Here is a 22,162-nt window from a genome sequence, read left to right on the forward strand (position 1 = left end):
GGATGATTCATCCACCCTTATATTAGTATGAGATGAATCACCCTCTGAAAGTGCCTGTTGACTGCAGAAGGAGCCTGAATGATTGACTAATCTAGACACCTAAATTTCAAACAGCTAAAGTAAGGTCATTCCTACTCAATATATACTTCTGACAGTCAGTGATACACAACTGTTAATGGTAGAGCTGTTAATGGTTACCACAGACACACTATTATATAGCATACCACCGCACCAAGTTTGGTTATCACTGAGTTAATCGCAACTTCGACTGAAAAAAAAGAAAATAGCAATGGTCTAAAATCCTGTCTCAATCAATAAAAATAAGATCTAAAACCACATCTAAATATGATGAACTGTGAATATGTATATATTCTTTTGCTTTAGCCTGATCTTTATTTTTATAAGCTCTACTTTCTTATCTGTCCTTGACACTGCATGAGTTATACTCTAACCCAAGTTAACAAAGTTTTATTCGATGGAAAAAATGCTACAGTCTGCGTTGTCGTTCTTCTTTCTTATATATAATATCGTGTATGTGTCTATGCCCAGATCACTTCCTTCAGCTCCTTGTGTTGGCAGATTTTAAAATTAAAGGACCTTCATATTGATAAATCCAAAGTATCTTACTTTTACCTAAGCAAATAAGCTGCCATCCTTCAAAAGATTCCTATTCCAATAAATCAGAGCTTCGTTGTTAGAGAACACATTTTCTCTTTCTTTTCTGAGCAGGTGGAATGGACTACTTATTCACACAATTTAAAATCCTTCCCACTGCTTTTTACGGGCACACATACGTTCATCTATGACACACTACTTATCAGAAGATCTTTAAAGTTTTCAATTTCACTTCTTTGTAGTATTGGCATGAAAAACTAATATAGTGTATGTAACTTTTACACTGTGCTGATGTAATATTCTTGTCAATATTAGGATCTGCCATTACGAATTGTTCTAACTAAGCATGTGTAGAATCGAGAAAATGGTAGTGGAAGTCCTTTTCTATAAAGACATTAGTGTGACTTCATGGCCTATTGTGAGGTGAAGGTGTCATGGCCCAAGTCAAGGGACAGTAGTAGCCATTTTGTGAGAACTCAAATATCTCAGGGTAACCCAGAATTACCTGAATAAATTTTTGAGGGGCACTAGATATATAAACATATATCATAAAAAGCAAGGAAATACATAAATTTTTAATTCAGCTTCATTGTATTACATCCTTTTTGTCTCATAAAGCACTGGGGTAAGCAATAAAATATTTCTGGAAAAAATCCAGCCATGCTGCCTACTTGTATATGGACTAAGAATATGGACACTGTTTCTACTCCTCAATAATAGGTCAGTCTGATTCATTAAATGCTGCTTTTTTACCCCTTAGAGAGATCTCATTTTGATTGTCTGCTGTACTTTTTCAGGAAAAGCTCCCCTAATTGTTTCCAGTGCCAAACTGACCTCTATATCGTGTTTATTATCCTGTCCGTCTGGTATGGTACTTAGTCTCATCTGCTGTATCCTTTATAGTTGTCTATGTCTTATGAGAAAGATACAGCTGCATGCCTTTGAAATTTTTCTTTTAATACTTTTATTGAGAAATATGCCCTATGAATAAACTAATGAGTCAGTCTTTAGAGATTAGTTATAAATCCCTCTATAACACTGTAGTTTCCTATAATTAATTCTGTGGCCAAACCTTCTCCCAAAAATACTTCAAAGGAATTTTCCATGCTTCATATGTAATGAGAGAACAACCCTTTGGAAGTGAAAAGTTTAACCAAGATCATGTTATCAGTTTTTGAATATTAACACATTATAAGATACTTAAATAACAACAGTGATGAAAAGAAAAGAAACACAAAAGCTCATCATTGTCATGTGAACAGACTTCAGTGAAGCATCCTTAACATTGAAAAAAAATGGTTTGAGTTACCAGTAAGAAAGAGGGAAGTTCACATTTTTCATTCCATGGAGGTTTTATTTTTCAAAATGTCCTTAAATACTACATTCGAATGAAAAAAAAAAACAAACCAGTATTAAAAGATTCCTATGATAACCACAGTAAAAACAAAATTTTGATAATATTAAAAATTTTAATTTATGTTGTTATTCATCTATATAAAGATATAGTTATTTTTTATTCCATATTATCAGTATAAGTATATAATGACATATAACAAAATAAGGATATAATTTAGTCCATTAAATGATGACACTAGAAGATTCAAGCAGAGATGATCAATTTATTTCCATGCCAAAGCACATTTACTTTGTGTCTGTTTAGCTTCTGTTCAGAGCAGCATTTCCCAAGCTAAGATCTTACTGGACCGAAATGTGGGAAGGAAATTCCACTAGAGTAAATCTTTAAGGAATATTTATAATGCTTTTGTTTCCGTTCAGTCTAAAACCACGATCATGAGAAAGAGAAAGGGCAATTCAGAATGTCATTGCCAGGTAAAAATGAGTCGAGAAAATAAGACAATATGAAAAAAATTATACAAGTTCTTTCAAACCTCAGGATAGGGACATATTTTGGACTAATGTTTCAAGAGTGGGTATGGAATACTTAGCTAAAATGCTTTCTGTTAACCATCTCCAATTTCATTTCCTACCTCATATTATGATCCAGGAAGTCTGTTCTCCAGCATATGTAATTTTGTCACATTCCAGATCCAAAATGAATAAAGCTATTAACATTTATGGTGTGCTATAAAGTTTTGCCATATCTTTCAAATGTCTATTTTTTTTCATCTGTTGTCATTATCAGCAGTAACAGCTGACAATGTAAGAATATATGCCCATTACCAATGTAGAGAAAAATAATAGTGACCTTTACTCACTTCATAATAAGAGTTCATTTCAGTTTAGGGTTTGTTAAAATGTAATTTAATCAAACCAGGAGTTCAGGAATATTGTTTTATTATTGACTGCTGCAGTGGAGATCACAGAATCACAGAGAATGTCAGAGGTTGGAAGGGACCTTGAAAGATCATCTAGTCCAACCCCCCTGCCAGAGCAGGACCACCTACAGTAGATCACATAGGAATGCTTCCAGGCAGGTTTTGAATGTCTCCAGAGAAAGAGACTCTGCAACCTCTCTGGACAGCCTGTTCCAGGGCTCTGTCATCCTCACAGTGAAAAAGTTTTTCCTTATGTTAATGTGGAACCTCCTGTGCTCCAGCTTGCACTCGTTGCCCCTTGTCCTGTCACTGGCCATCACCGAGAAGAGCCTGGCTCCATCCTCCTGACACTCGCCCTTTACGTATTTATTGACTTTGATGAGGTCACCCCTCAGTGTCCTCCAAGCTAAAGACACCCAGCTCCCTCAGCCTTTCATCAGAAGGGAGATGTTCCACCCCCTTAATCATCTGTGTGGCTCTGCACTGGAATCTTTCAAGCCGTTCCCTGTCCCTCTTGAACTGAGGGGCCCAGAACTGGACACGGTATTCCAAATGGGGTCTCACCAGGGCAGAGTAGAGGGGGAGGAGAACCTCTCTCCACCTACTGACCACAGCCCTTCTAACACACCCCAGGATGCCATTAGCCTTCTTGGCAATGAGGGCACCTTGCTGGCTCATGAGCATCCTGCTGTCCACCAGGACTGCCAGGTTCCTTTCCCCTACGCTCCTCTCTAACAGCTCAGTCCCCAACCTAGACTGGTACGTGGGGGTGATGTTTCCCAGATGCAAGTCTTGACACTTGCCCTTGTTGTATTTCATTACATTTCTCCCCGCCCAGCTCTCCAGCCTGTCCAGGTCTCGGTGAATGGCAGCACAGCCTTCTGGTGTGTCAGCCACTCCTCCCAGTTTTGTGTCATCAGCAAACTTGCTGACAGTGCACTCTGTTCCCTTGTCCAGGTTGTTGATGAATATATTGAATAGTACTAGCCCCAGTACTGACCCCCAAGGGACTCCGCTAGATACAGGCCACCAACTAGACTCTGTCCCACTGGCAATAACTCTCTGACTTCTTTCCTTTAACCAATTCACAATCCACCTCACTACCTGATCATTCAGACCACACTTCCTCAGTTTATCTGTGAGGATGCTGTGGGAGATGGTGTTAAATGCTTTACTGAAATCAAGATAAACCACATCCACTGCACTGCCATCCTCTATCCACCTGGTTATGTCTTCATAAAAGGCTCTCAGATTGATCAAACATGACTTCCCCTTGGTAAAGCCATGTTGACGGCTCCTTAAGTGATGAGTTGCCTATTTTAACGGAGCAATTCCACGGATGTTTGTGAATGAAATTTCCTTTCTGGGATTTTGGCTGGATCCGAGCATCAGAATCTTTTGTTTTCTGGATCTAACTCATAGGAAAGCCTGCCTCAGGAAGGCTTTATAACTGGTGCGAGAAAAATATGAACTAAACTAGCCTAACTTCTCAGAAGAAATTATCTTGGAAGGATGTATTCTTAGAAGTGGAAAACTGTATAAAAAGACCAAACCAAACTCAGTCATCTATGATTGAAACCAACCTTCCGAAACATTCCATACATATATATAAATACATGGATATTCAATTATTTTAACAGTATTAATTAGCTTTTAACAATATTGTCATGATACCATGAAAAATATTAGAAAGCTTGGTGCTTTAGAGATATCAGCTCAAGCATACCACTATATCTGCATGAGAAATCCTGCCGTAAGCCTCCACTCCCCCCGCCAAAAAAAAAAGTGGTAATTGGACTAAGTACTTTAAAATTAGCTGCTTTTATCTACAGGTTTTGTTTACAAAACCCTCAAATTGTAACAGTGGAGGTACTCATATGGATGCTGGAAAACATGATTTAGGCTCACATATTCATACCTGTCAACTGTTTATAACCCGTTCCACATCTACCTAAAGGTAGACACTTGTATCAATATAGCAGTGAGAATACCTCAGCTGGATCTAAATGTCTTTATGCCTTCTAGACCTAAGCATCATAGGCAGTATTTCTGTTTCTATAACAAAAGAGAAATTTGCACAATTGTATTTCCTAGCCAGTCAGAATACTCATTGCTTACAAGTATTTGTTTCTGACAAGGGATGACTCAATATGTGTATCTTTTTTAAAAATCACATCACAGAAAACTGATGTGTTTTATGTGGTCAAATGCTAATGTCAGGCCTGTAGTTTTATTCTGGGATGAAGAAATTGCTTAAACTAAATGGAAACTGTTAAGAATCCAAAGCCATTTTCTAACTGGAGAATGATTTACACAAGAAAGTGAATGTAATATCACTTCTTCATAACAGTCAAAACTCAAATAACTTAACACAGCTTCAAGGTATTTCACAAGCAACCTGGATACAATTCCTGCTCTCAGATCCAAAAAGATGTAGATCAAGCTGATGAGATAAGATATGACAAGTTTTTGTCATTGATTTGTAATGGATTTTGGAGAAACTGAGGCAAGTTTTGCAAGATTTCTTAATAACAAGAACAGATAAGGTTCTTGTTATTAAGATACAGATATGTAGAAGAGAGAAGAGGAGGTGAAGATTTTGAGCTGCAGTTAAGAGCTTAGTGACCAGAAGTACTGCTAGAAGAAGAGAGAATGATTCACTTTTAGGAAGAAAAGAAGTTCAGTTTCACCATGTTAGGACTGAGAAGAATTCTGAATTCTATGGGAGAAATTCCAGGGGTTTTCTTTGGTGGTGTGTCCAAACCTAAAAGAAGAGGGATCTACTGCCTTGGTAAGTGACCAGTGAAGACATTGTACCACAAGCAGACACTCACTGAAGGACAGTGGGGGCAAAGCATGGTGTTCTATACATGTAATAAACAATCATGTTATTCCTAGGAGTCCCTTAAAGCTATGCTCACACATTTCGAGTTTCTACAAGTTGGGTTGTTGTTTTTTTTTTGTAGTCTCTTTTGGTAATGATGTGTTGATTTGGGTGACACATATGTTTCACTAGCTTTCAAAAGTTTGTTTTACCCCAAGGCACTACTCTACATCATTCAGATCTTGCTATAAGACACTAGTCCTTAATTGTGTTAACAGATGTAGGAGTCAAAGCTGTAAGTACCTGCATCAGCAAGATTAATATTAGAATATTTTATTTACACTTTAAAGTCTCATTTCCGTGCTTTTGGCCATAAGAATACATTTTTTATCTAAGAGAGTGTGTGCCAAGACAGCCTAACATACTGCCAGATGACAAGAATACAATGCACCTGATATACACAAAAATTGCACCTATATTGTAGAGATAAAAGTGGTCACAGCAAATGCAACGTAGCAGAGCATCTGGAGTGCCCCATTTTAAACAAATTAATTTTAAGACTTGAAAAAGTAAGAACAAGGAAAGGTGGAGTGTTTCTTGTTTAATAAGTGATTTTGTTTACAGAGTGCAATAAATAATTTTTTTCCTTCAGAATTTTGTTATCTGTTAAGATCACTACAAAACATTGTTTCTATACTTGCCATCTTGTAAGCATCTGTGTTAAATACTATCATCAATAAATGAATTTTAATGAAGTATGTTAACTAAATTTCTTCATATATCTGTAAACAGATATAAACTGGATACCCTCCCTCATTGAACTTTATGGAGCTACCTATAGTCAACGAATTTAACTGACAGAGGGTAATTGGTATTAGTATTCTCCCACAGATGCCACTTGGTATTGTGCCTGGCTGTCAATCACACTGCCATGGATGTTGCAAATAAAAATACAACTCGCAGCTGCTCTGCCAATGAGGTGATTTGCCTGGTCTCTCTCCTATGGGTGTCATGCTGAATAACCTCATCATCCAAACTAACAGGGTGGGGTCTTTCCATCACTGCCGACTTCACTTACATCGTCTATCTGTTCACAGAAGTCTATCACAACTAATGTGTTATTAAAATAGATTAAGCTCTCACCATCTTTACCTTGCTGCTGTACATCTCTAGTCCTAACTACTTTATTTCTTAAGCTGTCCTCTGAAGTCTTCCAGATAGAAAACTTCACAAAATACTAAGCCAATAAAATGGATGAAATCCATCCTGGGGTTTTTTGTAATCTGTCAAAATTCAGCATATGCAGAAGACAGGTGATAAATATAAAACTATAAAATGGTTTAAAGAAGAAAAAATGGTCTATTTATTTGGCAAAGATAGAAATGTTAATGAATTTTGCTGCATGGAAGCATTATCTACCATGGGTGGTGGGGGTTCAGGCTTGCACAACTAAAAGTGATAAATGAGACCCAGCTACAAAATAATTGTTAGGTTATGAATGTCCCTAGAATACTTGTATGGGTTTGACAATATTAAATCTATCTCATTTTCTTATAAATAATGTATATACGCGAGAAAAGAGAGCACAAGTCCTCACAAAAGTCTTTTTGTTATCAGTGACAATAAACTCATTGCTCTAATAGGAGCTGTAATATACTTAAGCTCCACTGCAAATGTTTAATTCAGACACAACTTTCATCTTTCATTCTAAACCTCAGCATTTCTGTACGTGCGGGATATAGTTTAGGTACCTTAATAATCCTTCAATGAAAGTGGCAGCGGCAAACAACTATCTGCCTTGTAAGGCCTCAAGGGGGGTTTTATTGCTATTTGTCCCAAATCTACAGCTACCAATCACCAAGTGGAATTAACCAAATACTACTGAATACCAACTGGCATTAACTAGGTAGAACAGGGAAGCTGTAGAGATGTGGCAAGGCTGTATTAATTGCTTTATCCCAATTAGTATTGTAGTCATTGAATATTCATTAGGTAAGTCTTTATAATATTGCTAAGGTTTTGGAATCTGAGTTTTCTTCAAATGATCCATATGTGTTATTGGAAGTATCCCAATTTTTAATTAAAAAACCAAAACAATTACCCCCTTTCCCAACACTTTCTGACATTTGTAAGGCAATGGTATTTTAGCTTTTTTCTGATTTTGAAAGAGAAATCGGAACCGCATCTTTCAAATCATGAGAGAATCTGGCCATTGATGAAGATATTATTTCACTAATTTAAATATAAAGTTTTTTCTGGCACACCTTGGGCTAGTTTTAAAATACTGTGCCTTTTCATGTGCTCTCTTACAGGTGCTTCTTAATACCACTAGAGCTGGAGAAGCCCTCGTCCTTGGGGTATTGAATTGGCAGGAAGCATAATGCCTGCTAAAACCACCTGTGAGACGATGATGTATAATTTTTATGTCTGTTTGACTTAACATGTTAACTAGGAGAATGATCCAAGTCAAGCTAAAAGATTGTGTTACTGGTAAATGTCAATTGGAGAGCCAAGACAGCCTGGATCTCGTTAGAAACATTATGATATTTCCTGGCTCTAAGATGTGATGGAAAATTTGAAGACATGGCATGAGTAAAAAGCTTTCTAAGATTTAAATGCGTGTGCATCATACTGCAGGGAGTGAACTCTTTGCAGTAAATGAAAGGCCATTGGCAGAGAACTGACATTGTAGTCTGTTTGCTATAAAGTATCATCTTGGCAAATAAAATCCCTTCAGAGGACAGGACAGTCACCTAGTTAGCCAGCCCCATCACAGAAATCAGTAACTTACTCATTTCTCCCAACTACTAATTTTTAAGATTGAGATTTGCAACTACTTTTTTAGTGACAACAGTCATACCTTATATGAATGGTTTGTATATATATTTGACACCTCTAGCCTCAATCCAGTGTCTGAATAGAGTTAAATTAATGAATTCTTTGTTATTTAACAGCTGTGCTACGGTTCTCTCAAGCTCCTTTAAGTGAAACCACATCCATTTGACAGAACTGGGACTGAATAAATTAAAAGAGGAAAATGCAAACATTTAGCAGCTGAGACCAGAAAAGCTTCAGTCTTTCCTCTGCCCTTCTCATGATTTATACCATAGTCGTGTTTTATTATACAGTCTAAAACTGCTACAGATTCACCTTTCTGTCTCCATGACCTAGAGACAATGGAAGTCAGCATCCTGACCTTTCCATATTTAAAATTTTTAACACATGCTGGAAAGCAACATTTTTCCGCATTGGTTAATGAACGATGGGACAGAAAAGCTAAGAGAATGTGACTCAGACTAACAGAATTAACAGAAATATATATATATATATATATATAAAAATCAAGCTAGAAAAACAGAATGCATTTTCTGTACATTTCGCAGTTGAATTTTGATCCAGTTTATCCAATCCTCTAAATAAATATATTGGTTTGGATCATTATTCACTTGGGAGAATGCCATAAAAATATACCAGTAGTTGACTTACAGAAAGGAAAATTTTACAAATTATAAACTGCACAGCTGGGCAATATCCTGGTGGGAGCAATTATTTCAGCATTACGAGAGGCAGGGGAGATAAAAAACCCTGAAATGAAGAAAAGCAATGACCTTTCTTCACCAGAAAAGTCTTGCTCAGTAAGTCTTGCCTGAGAAATGGGTAGTAACACAGATTGATATATCAAGTTGCAGACGCCATAATTAATGTGAATGACACTTCTTTAGACTTCAGGGAATCAGCTACTGTTAAAGGTGTTTTGTCCTGTAGGAGATGGTAACTGAGATTGGGGCTTTGAATGAATACTTTGCTCAAGGCATCCACCATCACCTTGATAAGTCAAATTCCCTCACCATACAGCCTTCCACACAACCTCTTTTATGCTTTTCATCGTAGCCATCAGAGACAAGTAGTGGTGCTGAGGGGGTGTATCATGTTAACTCAGAAGCTCATCATCTAATATCTCCCAATATGCATTTAAAAGACTTCCTTATCTTTAGCAACAAAGATTTATATTGTGAATATCTTTTTCTTGTTTATTTTGTAAAATGATTAAGAAGGATGAAAAATAGCTTAATAAGAAAATCGTCATAAACAGCAGTATTACTAATCTAGTTAACTAGTGTTACTACAAAACCATCATATCAAAAGCCAAGCGTTACTGAATATAACATTGTCATTTTCTTTCTGTAGTGTGTGCTTCCGTTGATTAATAAAGTTGCTCAGATTGCCTCCATAGATGTATCCCAGTAAAATTAAGTAGAGATCTGAGCACTTAAGCTATGTACATTGCTTCTCATTTTTTCCATAATGTCTACTGCGACATAGCTTAGATAAGAACTAATTCACTTCTACGTCTATTACATAAAATGAATATACACCTATGGAAATGCTCATGAAAATTCTAGTTTAATAATAGAAAAGAAAACCTTAATCAAGAGGAAAAATTACTCTCTGATTCATAAATACAGAAAAATCTCAAATATTTGGAATCTTAAGCAATATTCGGTATGTAACATGCAGTCCTCGTAAGGCCTGCCAAATAATGCATTTGGACCCTAAGTAATGGTCCAATCCACCTGCTTCTTGTCATTGCCTGGAAGGATAAGTGCCAAAAGACAGTATGTCTGAATGCTCCTTGGATAGCCACCCATATCAAGTATCACCTGTTTTAATAGAGGAAATCATTTCAGGGCTAGGCATGCACTATAACGCAGATATAGACCAACAAAAAGTACTTCCAAATCTTCACAGAAGCTTGATAAATTAGACATGCTGGGGAAAAATACTACTTGTTTTGTGCAATAGTCTAGTGATCTGAGCAAGCAAACAAATGAAAGAATTGATTTATCAGCCTTTTTCACCCTGAGTATTTTTGAAGCAAAGGTTTCCATGCCTCAGGAAGAGATACTAAACATCAGCCTCTAGGTAGATGCCGTCTGACAATGCTATTCAAACGGCATGGTCTGCATACTCCAGTAATGAGCCATGAGACGAAAAGTGGAGTATTCAGTATGTATATAGAGTATGTGGCTGGTACTTCTGTAGGATTTTCATATTTTAAAATACAGAATCAGTGATACTGTATGCCACCTTTCTCAGAATTTTTTGATTGCTGCTGCCACCAAAGTAGAAGTTTTAGTAGAAATTTTTGGCAATTTTATGCCTTTAATTCCCACTCCCATTTCCAACCTTGCCGTATCACAGTCTGCTTATAGCCAGTACCCAGGAAGTAGATTGAAGCTGCCAGGGTAAACTGCAAGGAGAGGAGCTAGGGAGGAAAGGGATTTCCTACATTTCATTCTCAAATAACAAGTAAACATTAAGAATATAAGAAATACAGGAAAAAGAGATCACCAAATTCTTTTAAACAGGGAGTGGCCTTGGATGCTGAGAGGTGGGAAATCCATTTTATAATGTATAAGGCAACGTTCAGTCAGCGAGTTCCTCCTTCCAGGATAGTTTGAGTTGTTTATCCAGTATCAAAATCTTTCACATTCTGAGTCACAATTTGAAATTCCAACTCTCCAGTGAGATTCAGACTTCTTCCTACTTGTTTGCCTTCTGTCCCGTGAAATCTGTCATAAAAGTGACAGCCTGGATTTCACCATAAAATGTGTCCTCCTGTCTCCTCCTTCAAAGAGCTTCAGTCAATTCATGTGGGTGTTTAAGTCTCAGGCGAGCAGTAGGGTAGGAGGTACTCCTAGAATAGGAAACTGCTCTTCAAACATTTGAAAAAGGACTATCCTATATCCTTTGGTTGCTTTTACTTGGAAGAGAGATAAGTGGGCTTGTGTTTCCTAGTGTTAGCACACAGGTTGACAAAGTTAGCACCTACTACTGACCATTGGTTCTTGCCCAGAGTGTTGAACCTATTCTGCCTCTAATGACAAATACAGAACTTAAAGGGGTGGAGTTGGGGAAGGAAAACTGATGGAGGAAGGAAAACTCATGGAAGAATGGGACGTGGTAAAGGAAAGGACACAGTAGCTTGGACTAGTCTTTCCACATTGTCTCCTGTAGTGGGGCTGCTGTTCACAGCTGTGGTGGTGAAATAACATCTTTCAGCTTTCCTTCTCAAGGATGAAGGAAAAAAACAGGAAGCTGACAGGGCTGGTTCACCTGTCCTATCCTCTTTTATTCATTCATTCCTCACTCTCCCTCCCCCGAGCCCCACAAGAAGGATGAGAGGAAGAAAGAGCTGGGACCATGCATTCACTTCCACCTGTGTTTTGGCATGGCAGAACCACCCCCTCACTCTCAAACTAGGTTTCAGATTTTATGAGTGCCTTTGGCAATCGCCGGCTCCTTCCCTGAAGCCCGTAGCAAAAATATGCAATGACTTTTAACTTTGGCTAACGCGAGGCTTTGAAGGTGTTCCTCTTACAGTCTTTCACAATACTGGGGGGATATGGTAATACTGTGGAAGGAAGAAGAAGGCAAATCATTAAACAGAAAAGGAGGAAAAGAAGATCCAAAACAGGTTCAACACCACTCAGGGGAGAGAAACAAATTTCTGACTTAAATGCACTGAAACTTTCTGAGTTATTCAGAGCTTTGTATTTGGCTCTGCTGATGGTGTATAATGCTTACTTTAGAAAGATTGTATTACTTTCTATGTTTTCTAACAGTCTGATGTCTAATGTATATATTATTTCACTTAGGTACCCTGGATCCCACTCGTTTTTATTAATAACTTTTATGAATGCCATGGATCTTATTCAGGTTTACATCATGGCAATGAACTGAAACGAATCATAACAACAGCGACTGCGGGTAAACTAGCTTGTGTGCTCCAGATGACCGAGTGCAATAGGTGAATAGAGGTTTTGGAGGTGACTTAAATTTCTCTCTTAATACTGTGAAAAAAGAAATCTCTGTTTTCTGCTAACAGATATCACACTAGATGGTTGGCTGGCTGCCTGACCAAATGTATCACAATCTAAATTCTTTATAGTATCTTGTGTGTGTCTTGGTTTTCTTCTTCCTTTCTCACTCTCTGTAAAGTTTGTAAAGAAGAAACAGGAAGGAGAAGCATGATTTTTTAAAACAATTCGGAATATTATTTTTCCTATTCTTAGTTTTCTTATTTTTACTGTATAGAATATAGTACATACATACACATACTTTTCTGTGTGTCCCCTTCTCTCAGAAATCTCTTCATTGCTGATTAGTCCACTCTATTTTCAGTCCTGTGAACTGAAGGTGAAAGTCTGGAAGAGACAGCATGTTATTTCCTTTTTCTTGGTGTGGAGACCAGACACAGAGCTGCTGCCTAACAACACATGGAGAGTCCTCTAAATCACCTACAATAACTCAGAAAGCATTCAAAGGAGCAAATTTCCCACTGATCTAACATTATCCTGTTATCAGAAATTCTTTCTACTGGAAAGCAGAGACCAGATGGAACCTAATGGCAGGACCAGCTACTGTAGAGAAGGGCAGCACTGAATTCCCAGCCCTGTGCTGGGTAAACCTGATTCCCCTTAATCTGTTCATGCCAGGCACAGCTGACACAAGACAATGCTCTAGGGAGTTATGAGCCAAGAGAAATGAACCACTGTCCTGAAGTTGTGTGCATCCTAATGAGCAGCTGTGATGACTTAAAGTCAAGTCTATCTGATGGGCAGGTAAGTACGAAAGGCAACATTATCTTGACATAGTCTTCATTATTTTCTGAGAGGCTCTTGCTTGCTTTCAACTTAGTAATGTGTCTGCTTGGATCTGAACTTCACTGAGGAGACTTGAATCTTTCTTGCGTAATCTTGGGGAGGATATTATAGATACAGTGGTAACATGTGTACACTCCAGCAGGTTAAGTACTGCTGAATTACTATTTAGACATTACCTAGGCTCTTTCTCCATTTTTCTAACCAACTGCAAAATGGAGTCTAGGAACTGAATGGAAGGAGAACTTTAGTGGGAAAAAAAAAAAAAAAAAAAAAAAGAGAGAGAGAAATTAGGTTGATTATGACTATGGAAATAAACCTAAATAGTAGGATCCTCAAGGAGCACGTATTAAAAATTATGTCAATGGCAATGGAACTAAAAGAAGAAATGTCAGCAAGGAAAATGAGCAAAAAAGAAAGAGGTAAGAAGGGAGACAGACTGAAAGGACTTCTATAAAAAGTGTTTCAAACCCATTAGTTGATAAACTCACTATCTATTTGGGATGGGTGGGTATGGAAATTAGTAATGAAATTGCTGAGTTGTTGGGGTTTTTTTCTTCATACTGAATTTAATTACAATCTCAAAACCATTATTACCTTACTTAATGTGAATAAACCATATTCCTTTCCTGTTAACTCCACAGAAATCGGCAGGCATCCAAATCAAATAATAAAAAAGGGATTAAGGGTCTTCACTTAGCTTGTTTCTCACATGTCAGTGCTGTGGGTTTTTTTGCTGAACAGTTACCCCAGGAAACAGAACCTATTCTAGATCACAGAATCACAGGATGTTAGGGGTTGGAAGGGACCTCAAAAGATCACCTGCTTCAACCCCCCTGCCAGGGCAGGACCTAGAGTAGGTCACACAGGAATGCATCCAGGCAAGTTTTGAATGTCTCCAGAGAAGGAGGCTCCACAACCTCTCTGGAAAGCCTGTTCCAGGGCTTTGTCACCCTCACAGAGAAAAAGTTTTTCCTTATGTTAATGTGGAACCTCCTGTGCTCCAGCTTGCACCCATTGACGCTTGTCCTGTCACTGGTCATCACCGAGAAGAGCCCGGCTCCATCCTCCTGACACTCGCCCTTTACGTATTTATTGACTTTGATGAGGTCACCCCTCAGTGTCCTCCAAGCTAAAGACACCCAGCTCCCTCAGCCTTTCATCAGAAGGGAGATGCCCCACCCCCTTAATCATCTCTGTGGCTCTGCGCTGGAATCTTTCAATCCATTCCCTGTCCTTCTTGAACTGAGAGGCCCAGAACTGGACACAATATTCCAAATGGGGCCTCACCAGGGCAGAGTAGAGGGGGAGAAGAACCTCTCTCCACCTACTGACCACAGCCCTTCTCACACCCCAGGATGCCATTGGCCTTCTTGGCCACGAGGGCACCTTGCTGGCTCATGGGCATCCTGCTGTCCACCAGGACCCCCAGGTCCCTTTCCCCTACGCTCCTTTCTAACAGCTCAGTCCCCAACCTAGACTGGTACGTGGGGGTGATGTTTCCCAGATGCAAGTCTTGACACTTGCCCTTGTTGTATTTCATTACATTTCTCCCCGCTCAGCTCTCCAGCCTGTCCAGGTCTCGCTGAACGACAGCACAGCCTTCTGGTGTGTCAGCCACTCCTCCCAGTTTTGTGTCATCAGTGAACTTGCTGACAGTGCACTCTATTCCCTCATCCAGGTTGTTGATGAATATATTGAATAGTACTGGTCCCAGTACTGACCCCTGAGGGACTCTGCTAGATACAGGCCTCCAACAAGACTCTGTCCCATTGACCACAACTCTCTGACTTCTTTCCTTCAATCAATTCACAATCCACCTCACTACCTGAGATGTCACAGTTTTTCATGTGTACATATTAATTGGACTACAATCCACACTGGGGAAACTTGTTGGCAAACCTCATCCAACATATGCACTGTACCAACTATCAGGAAGAAAATTAACCCTATCCCAGCCAAAGCCAGGACACTGTCTTAGAAAATCAGACAGTTACACAGAGAACCTGAAAGATTTGTGCAGAAATATTCTGCACATTGGTAAAAGCTAGTAACTGCTGAGGGGATATCGCCCAGGGAGGTGGGCTATAAACTAGAAGAAAAAACTGCCAGCAAAAGTCAAGGCAATAACTCAAGTGAGGAAAAGAAAGCATATCTAATTTCCTGCAGTCCTGAATTAGTCTTTATAAAGTTACTGCTATATGAATTCGCTGTAATGGAACCTGTCTACACATCCCCCTCATTTCCCTCTTTAACTGAGAACTCCTTAGGAGAGGATTTGTGTTTTCATTTTGTGTTTGTACTCACAAATTGGGTTTCACATCCTGAGTGGGGACCCCTAGAGGATACTGCAAAACTGAATGAAAACTATCAGTGATGATGATGATAACAATACTAATAATACTAATAATGGTATTAATAAATAATGATCCAACATTAGAACACTTGAAATAATCAGGTTTAAAAAGTAGAAAAGACTCATTTCTTTTATACCTGACTTTTCAGAAGACCATCATTCCTAGAGCAGAACAGTAGAGTAGATCAGGTTAGACTATATTTTATGAGCACCTCCCCCCTTTTGTCATTCTGGAAACTTCTAAATGCAAAAAAACCCCAAACAAAACAGTGCTCAGACAACACAGCTGAAATGTCTCTCACGTAAACATGGCACAAGTAAACATATACCAATAATTTCTACGTCAATATCTCTACCATTTTATGCAACCAAGTTTGTGAACCAGCTTTCAAGGAGTCTAAGGTGTGCTTTACTAAATAGAAACTGGTGAACATGTGGGCAGCGGTCCCTTAATTAGCTAAACTTGGAATAGCTACACTTATTTAAACAGTGCAGCTTGATGCCTGAGACCTCACTTGTAAATTGTGTAGAAAGTGTTCAGTCCAGTAACTGCAAAATAGGTAATTTTATAAATGAAAAGTGCTGTGAAACCCAGTCTCTGAGACTGTTAAAAGTACTATCTGTTTAGAGACAATGAAGCTATAGTCAAGTGACACTATCTGAGGAATGAGGGTCTCCAGATTTTTAGAGTATAAATCCAGACAAGATCAGCCCTAGGTTGTTCCAGGGACTAAGACAAAATCCATTTTTCAAGTAAAAGCTATTGTTTGTTTTCTGCGTGTCAGTCTTTTGATCTTCTTGTTAGTATATAAATCCTTTGGTCAGTAACATTGGCCCATGCATCATAGAAACACATTAACAGTAAATAGTACCTTCCAGCTCTTCAATCTGGGCACTAGTGAAGACAGATATAGTACATAAAGGCAGACACAAAAAATTAAAGAAAGAGATGTCCACTCCTTCTTATGACTGATGTTTTATAGCTCCTCTTTCATTTCTCTATTTGACCTGTGATCTCTCTCTTAAAGTTTTTATCTCTAGACCAAATAAATTGTATGAAAGACAGTATCTTAACTGTGGTTACCTAAAAGCCCTCTTATGTCTCAGATCAGTTAAAATGGATTTTTAATTTCTATTTAATTTACTAAAGTCCTAGACCATTTTTAACCTCTTCAGATGTCTCACGAGATTCATATACACTCTGTATTTACATTATGCAAATGCTCCAGTGGCAGCTTCTTATAAAGACTGACTTTTGTTGTTGTCAACAAATACTGCTATTGCAATTTTGATTTTATCCACCATGATGCCTAGATATCCTAATTACTCATAAACTTCAAAACTGATCATGCAGTTTCACTCTTTTTTCTTTGCTAGATTGATTTCTGTTTTCATGTTCTTTCTTTACTTTCTTCTGAAGGCCAGAAAGCCAGCCAGACTTCACAACATGCTGTAAAAATTGGCAGCAATATAAGAGATTCCAGATCAAAGACTAACACACTAAAGGCTAAATATAATCCCGAGTAAAGCAGAAGGCAGTAAATTCCAGTATGTCTGCTGATATGGTCACTGTGGTGGAACTGCTCTTCCAAATCATCAGATTTCAAAAGACTTGTGTTGATTTTCAAATATATTTCAGAGTTTTAATTACTGCAGATATTCTTGGCATCTTCCAACATTATCACTAGGGCATGAATATTTTTCTTTCATGCTCTAATCTAGCACAAATCTGTATTAGACTGAGTTATGAGCAACATATTTCAGTTACTCTCCAGTTTTTGTTTTAATCATGCAGGCTTGAGCAGGGCAGACTACCAAAACATTAACTATTTCTTCCCTCCTTTTACATGTGAATTAGCAAGATGCAGAATTCCTTCTGGTTTTTCTTACTTGCAACCCCTTTTTTTGCCTCTTTCTGTGGAGTAATTCCTTCAGTGAAATTGTATAAAGGCAATTCTGCGAGCAACACATTTTTATGTGCCTGGTTTCCCAAGGCACTCTCTGTTTAAAATCTGCTTAGTAGATCATACTGCTGGTTTTCCCTGTGTCAGTGACATAAATATGTACTTTCTCCTCTACGTAGTCACATATTCTCACAAAACTTCTAGAACTTAATGTATCTAAGACTTATATCACCAGATTTGGTAGGAACAGGCTGATGCATCCAACTACTAAGACAAAGCTATCAGGGTGATTGTGTAAGTTTCTTTCCTTGGGAATTACATTAACAAATACAAACGTATGTTGGCCTCAAGTTTAGATGACTTACTTTTCAAGTACCAGAGGTAAAAATGGCCAGAATGTATGCATACGTGCACACACATACACAAAAAGAAATTCTGCGTACTGTTTTCCCTTACCTAGCAGACCTGGAGCTGTGCGACCCCATTGTGTTCCGTTTTGTACCCCATCACCTGGACCCTCCAGAGCTCACCAGTCAAAGGACCTCCGCCAGTGTCCTGTTTTCAGCTGGGATAGAGGTAATTTTCTTCCTAGTATCTGGTACAGTGCTATGTTTTGGATTTAGTATGACAATAATGTTGATAATACGCCGATGTTTTTAGTTGGTGCTAAGTGCTAAGTGCTTATACTAAGTCAAGGATTTTTCAGCTTCTCACACTCTGCCAGTGAGAAGGCTGGAGGGACTTAGTTCCTAGCTGGAGTTAAACCAGGACAATCAGTAAACAGCAGGGGTTCACAGCTCAGATACTATGAACACCTCAGGTTAACAGCCAACTAGTCTGCTTTGTTGCTAAGAAATTGATTATTCTTTTCATTCTTTGAAAAGACAGTGGGTTACCTTAGATTTGAACCATTATGTTATTTTTAGCACGGTTTTCAAGGAGATGGAGACCACAGTGCCTTTCCATTCCCTTATAGTGGCTTCCATAGTCCATCTCCAGAGTGGTAGGGTTGTAGGGCCCTGGATCTCTCAGTAGATTGTATTAGACAACCACTATGAACATAGAGCTGGATTTAACTCCCATGTTTATAAGTTTTCCCCCCACTGTGCTCTGATTGCTTCAGCTTTTTGGCATAACTCAGCATGACCTGCCAGATGGGTGCTCACAAAGGGAATTTCCTCTATATCTTCAGATAGCTTCTGAGATTTTTCCAATGACAACCCTCTTTTAGTGTTGGATATTTCTGGGCCCTTCCAGTCCGCTTCCTATATATGCAAAAAGTACTACTAAAATGCGCATCTCTTCCTCATTCCTCCTCCCTCCAAACAAAACAAAATGCAGTATTTTACAGCATTCTGGTTGTATAAGAAAATTACACAGTAGTCTCTTTTACAGTCAGCCAATATGGGCTTCTTACCTACTTACTCAGAAAAAAAAAACAAACAAAACCACAGGCAATTTACATGAAACTCTAGTTAGTTATCTACATTAGCAATTAAGGGCTGAGAAAACTTTGCTTACCTCTAAACCTGTTTCTTTGAAGAGAATGAAATATTTTTTTCTACCAAACTTTAAGAAATGCTTTGACTTCTGCCAGAATGTCTGCCCTCATTTCCTCAGAATGTACCTCCCCCAAACATGCTTCCTCATTTACTCCTCTTTGAAAAGTCCCACTGTCCTTTAGATTTTGTAGATGTTCTTTGATGATTGGAAAAGGACATCTGTAGTTCCTTGTGAGTAGTCTTCTGGGTCACAAGGAATACTAACTTTTTTCACCACCATTTATTTGGAAAGCACTTCTCTTACAGTTGCTGTGCAGTCCTGGGTTCAGTCTCAAAATATAGATTTTAAGGGGTTTATTTTTTTTCTTCTTTCATATACAGTTACTTAAGTTATTTAAGTTTATGCATGCTGATATCAATCACAACCTTATTGTTTACTTTAAAAGACTTTTTTTTCTGACATTCAGTTTTCAAACGTTCATACAAGATAAATGTCCAAGTAGGAGCAAGATATTACAATATTACAAAACCAAAGGAAAGACAGAGGCAAGAGAGAATCCCCTTGAGCATTCTAAAATTTTAATGTTTCCATGGTTTAGTATGCCCAAGCTTTCCTATTCCTTCAATTTCCATTCAAAGTTGCACTTTTTTTTTTTTTTTACTTTTTTTGTTTGTTTGTTTGTTAAATCAGGATTTGTTAAATCAGGCTACGGTGTAACCTTGGGAAGAGTCAAAACGAGCTTCTTCTGCTGTTTTTCTGGCCCACCAGATGAAGAAAAATGTTTCCTTTGCTGTTGGAAGACAGAAAATACCAGATTATAGCTTTTGATTGTGGGAATAAGTTATCTGAATGTGGTAGTCCGATGTTGCAACCAACTGAGCAACATTACATCTAGTGAGGATATTATGAGGAAAGAGCACTCAAAAAATCTCTAAGAGATAGATTTGAAGTCCACTTCTTTGATATGCCTGCAAATTTGCTGGATCCCAATGAGCTCTTCTAAAATTCCAAATTTGTCAACAGATATCTTCCATCTGTGCCATTATTTGCTTTCAAATTGCTCTTTTGCAATAGATCTCATTGATCTTTCAGAAAAATCACATTTTATTTTGTTAGGCACTTATCTTTTCTAGGATAGATACATCATTAAATCATTGGGGGATGGGAGGGATTGAAAACATAATTAATACGTAGATTAAAGTTCTGCAGCTCAACAGCACTGTCTGAATTATCTCCATTTTAGGCAATAATAATAATAATAATTACTCTCTAAGCACAAATCTAACAAGCAAAAATTGAAGTGGAAATTACTCTTTTAAGAAAAGTAGTAATAATAATGTCTGCCAGTCATAAATGAGGCTCAAATTCCCAACAGTCAGAGCAAGTCCTTAATCTTTAATTGGTAAGAGGCGACTATATGATTTTGTATGACATTCATTCACATATATTCATTTTTTTGAGTTATCAGACCATCATTCTTCCTAAAGCAACTCGTCTTTCCAAAATGAGTAATTAGTGAGGAAAAATGAATACTAATTCCCAAACTAAAATTACACTTCAGGGATTACAAATTACGTGTTTGGATATTCTATCTGAAAATGGTTGCTTCTTTGTTACCATTTTCCTTGGCCCCCAAGAATCCAGACATTGTAGCAAAGACTTTTAAATACAGGCTGGTTTTACCTACATGCTTCACAGTCTGTTGTTCCAACTGCTAGGCTCCCATCCATTGGGCCTCTTGTTTCAAGAACATGCCTGGAGCACTCTCTGGAAGGCAGAAGTAAATCGTATGAGGATTCCTTTGCTTCAGAGAGTCCACTGGGAACATGAACCTTTTACTCAAGGAACTCTGAATTATTTCAGAGAGGTAAAGAATAATATTTTCACTTTCCTTTCATGCAGGTACAGAACTACTTCTTGGCCTTGAGAAGGCTTGATGCATCCTGGAATAACATCTAGGCTTCATTACAATTTGCAGGCCCTATACCAACCTTCAACAGGAAAAATGATAAATTTTTAATTTAATGGTCTAAGTAACCATAAGATGGCAAAAACTTACGATAGTTCTGCCCACTCAATTCACAATGTTTTTTTTGCTCTAGACTCTTCAATTTAGAAACCCTTTTTTTCAGAATAAATTAAAAAGCTGGGAGCAATAAATATACCCAGAAGAAACACAATTAGGAAAATGTTAGAAAGACAGAGCGATAGAAGTAGTCACTGTTCTTTGTGCCTGAAAAGTGTGTCATGGAGATGTGCCCCCTCACTCACACATACAACTATTCTTAACATTGGTATATGTTACGTACACAAATACTAAATACATATGCACGCAAAATTCATTTACAATGTTGGTATTAAAGAAAAAAAAATAATTCTTCCTGTCCAGTTTTGAAAATTCTGTTTCATCTGTACAACACTGTGCCTTTAAACAAAGCAAGAAGGATAATTAAGATTTGGGGTAGGAAGACAGGCTTTGAACTAAAAAGGTGCAAAAAAAATAATTATGTCTGCATAAGCTTTGCAAACACATTCGCTTTTTCTGATCTAAAGAAATTCCACACATTAAAATGTGATCCATCACAGAAGCACAGAAATAAATTATACATATGGCTGCTCTCTCTGTGAATATCCACATTTACATGCACAAAAGAACAGTCATCTGCTAACAAGAGTGCTTGTCATTTGTCATTAATCTGTTTGAAAAGCTTGTATATTCCTATCATGAGCAATGAAGCTTATCTTGTAAGTTTGGGGACCAACAATACATGAGCAAGTTTGGCTCAGAATCAGACATGAACCTGTCCTGCCTGAGCTCCAAGCCGAGTAGAAGCTGAGTAGCCAGTTTGCTGCAGCCCCAACTTTGGAACAATATGTTCTTCTCAAACTTTACAGGCTACAAATGTTAATCTTGACTCCAAGCTTGTGTGAAGGATACACAAGCTGATGTGCCATCCTCCTGCAATAGACTTGGGAAGTGCTGTCAGGTTACCCAGTCTAGACATGATGCTAACAGCTTT

This window comes from Leptosomus discolor, chromosome 1, assembly GCF_034619465.1.
Source record: "Leptosomus discolor isolate bLepDis1 chromosome 1, bLepDis1.hap2, whole genome shotgun sequence".
Taxonomy (NCBI): Eukaryota; Metazoa; Chordata; class Aves; order Leptosomiformes; family Leptosomidae; genus Leptosomus; species Leptosomus discolor.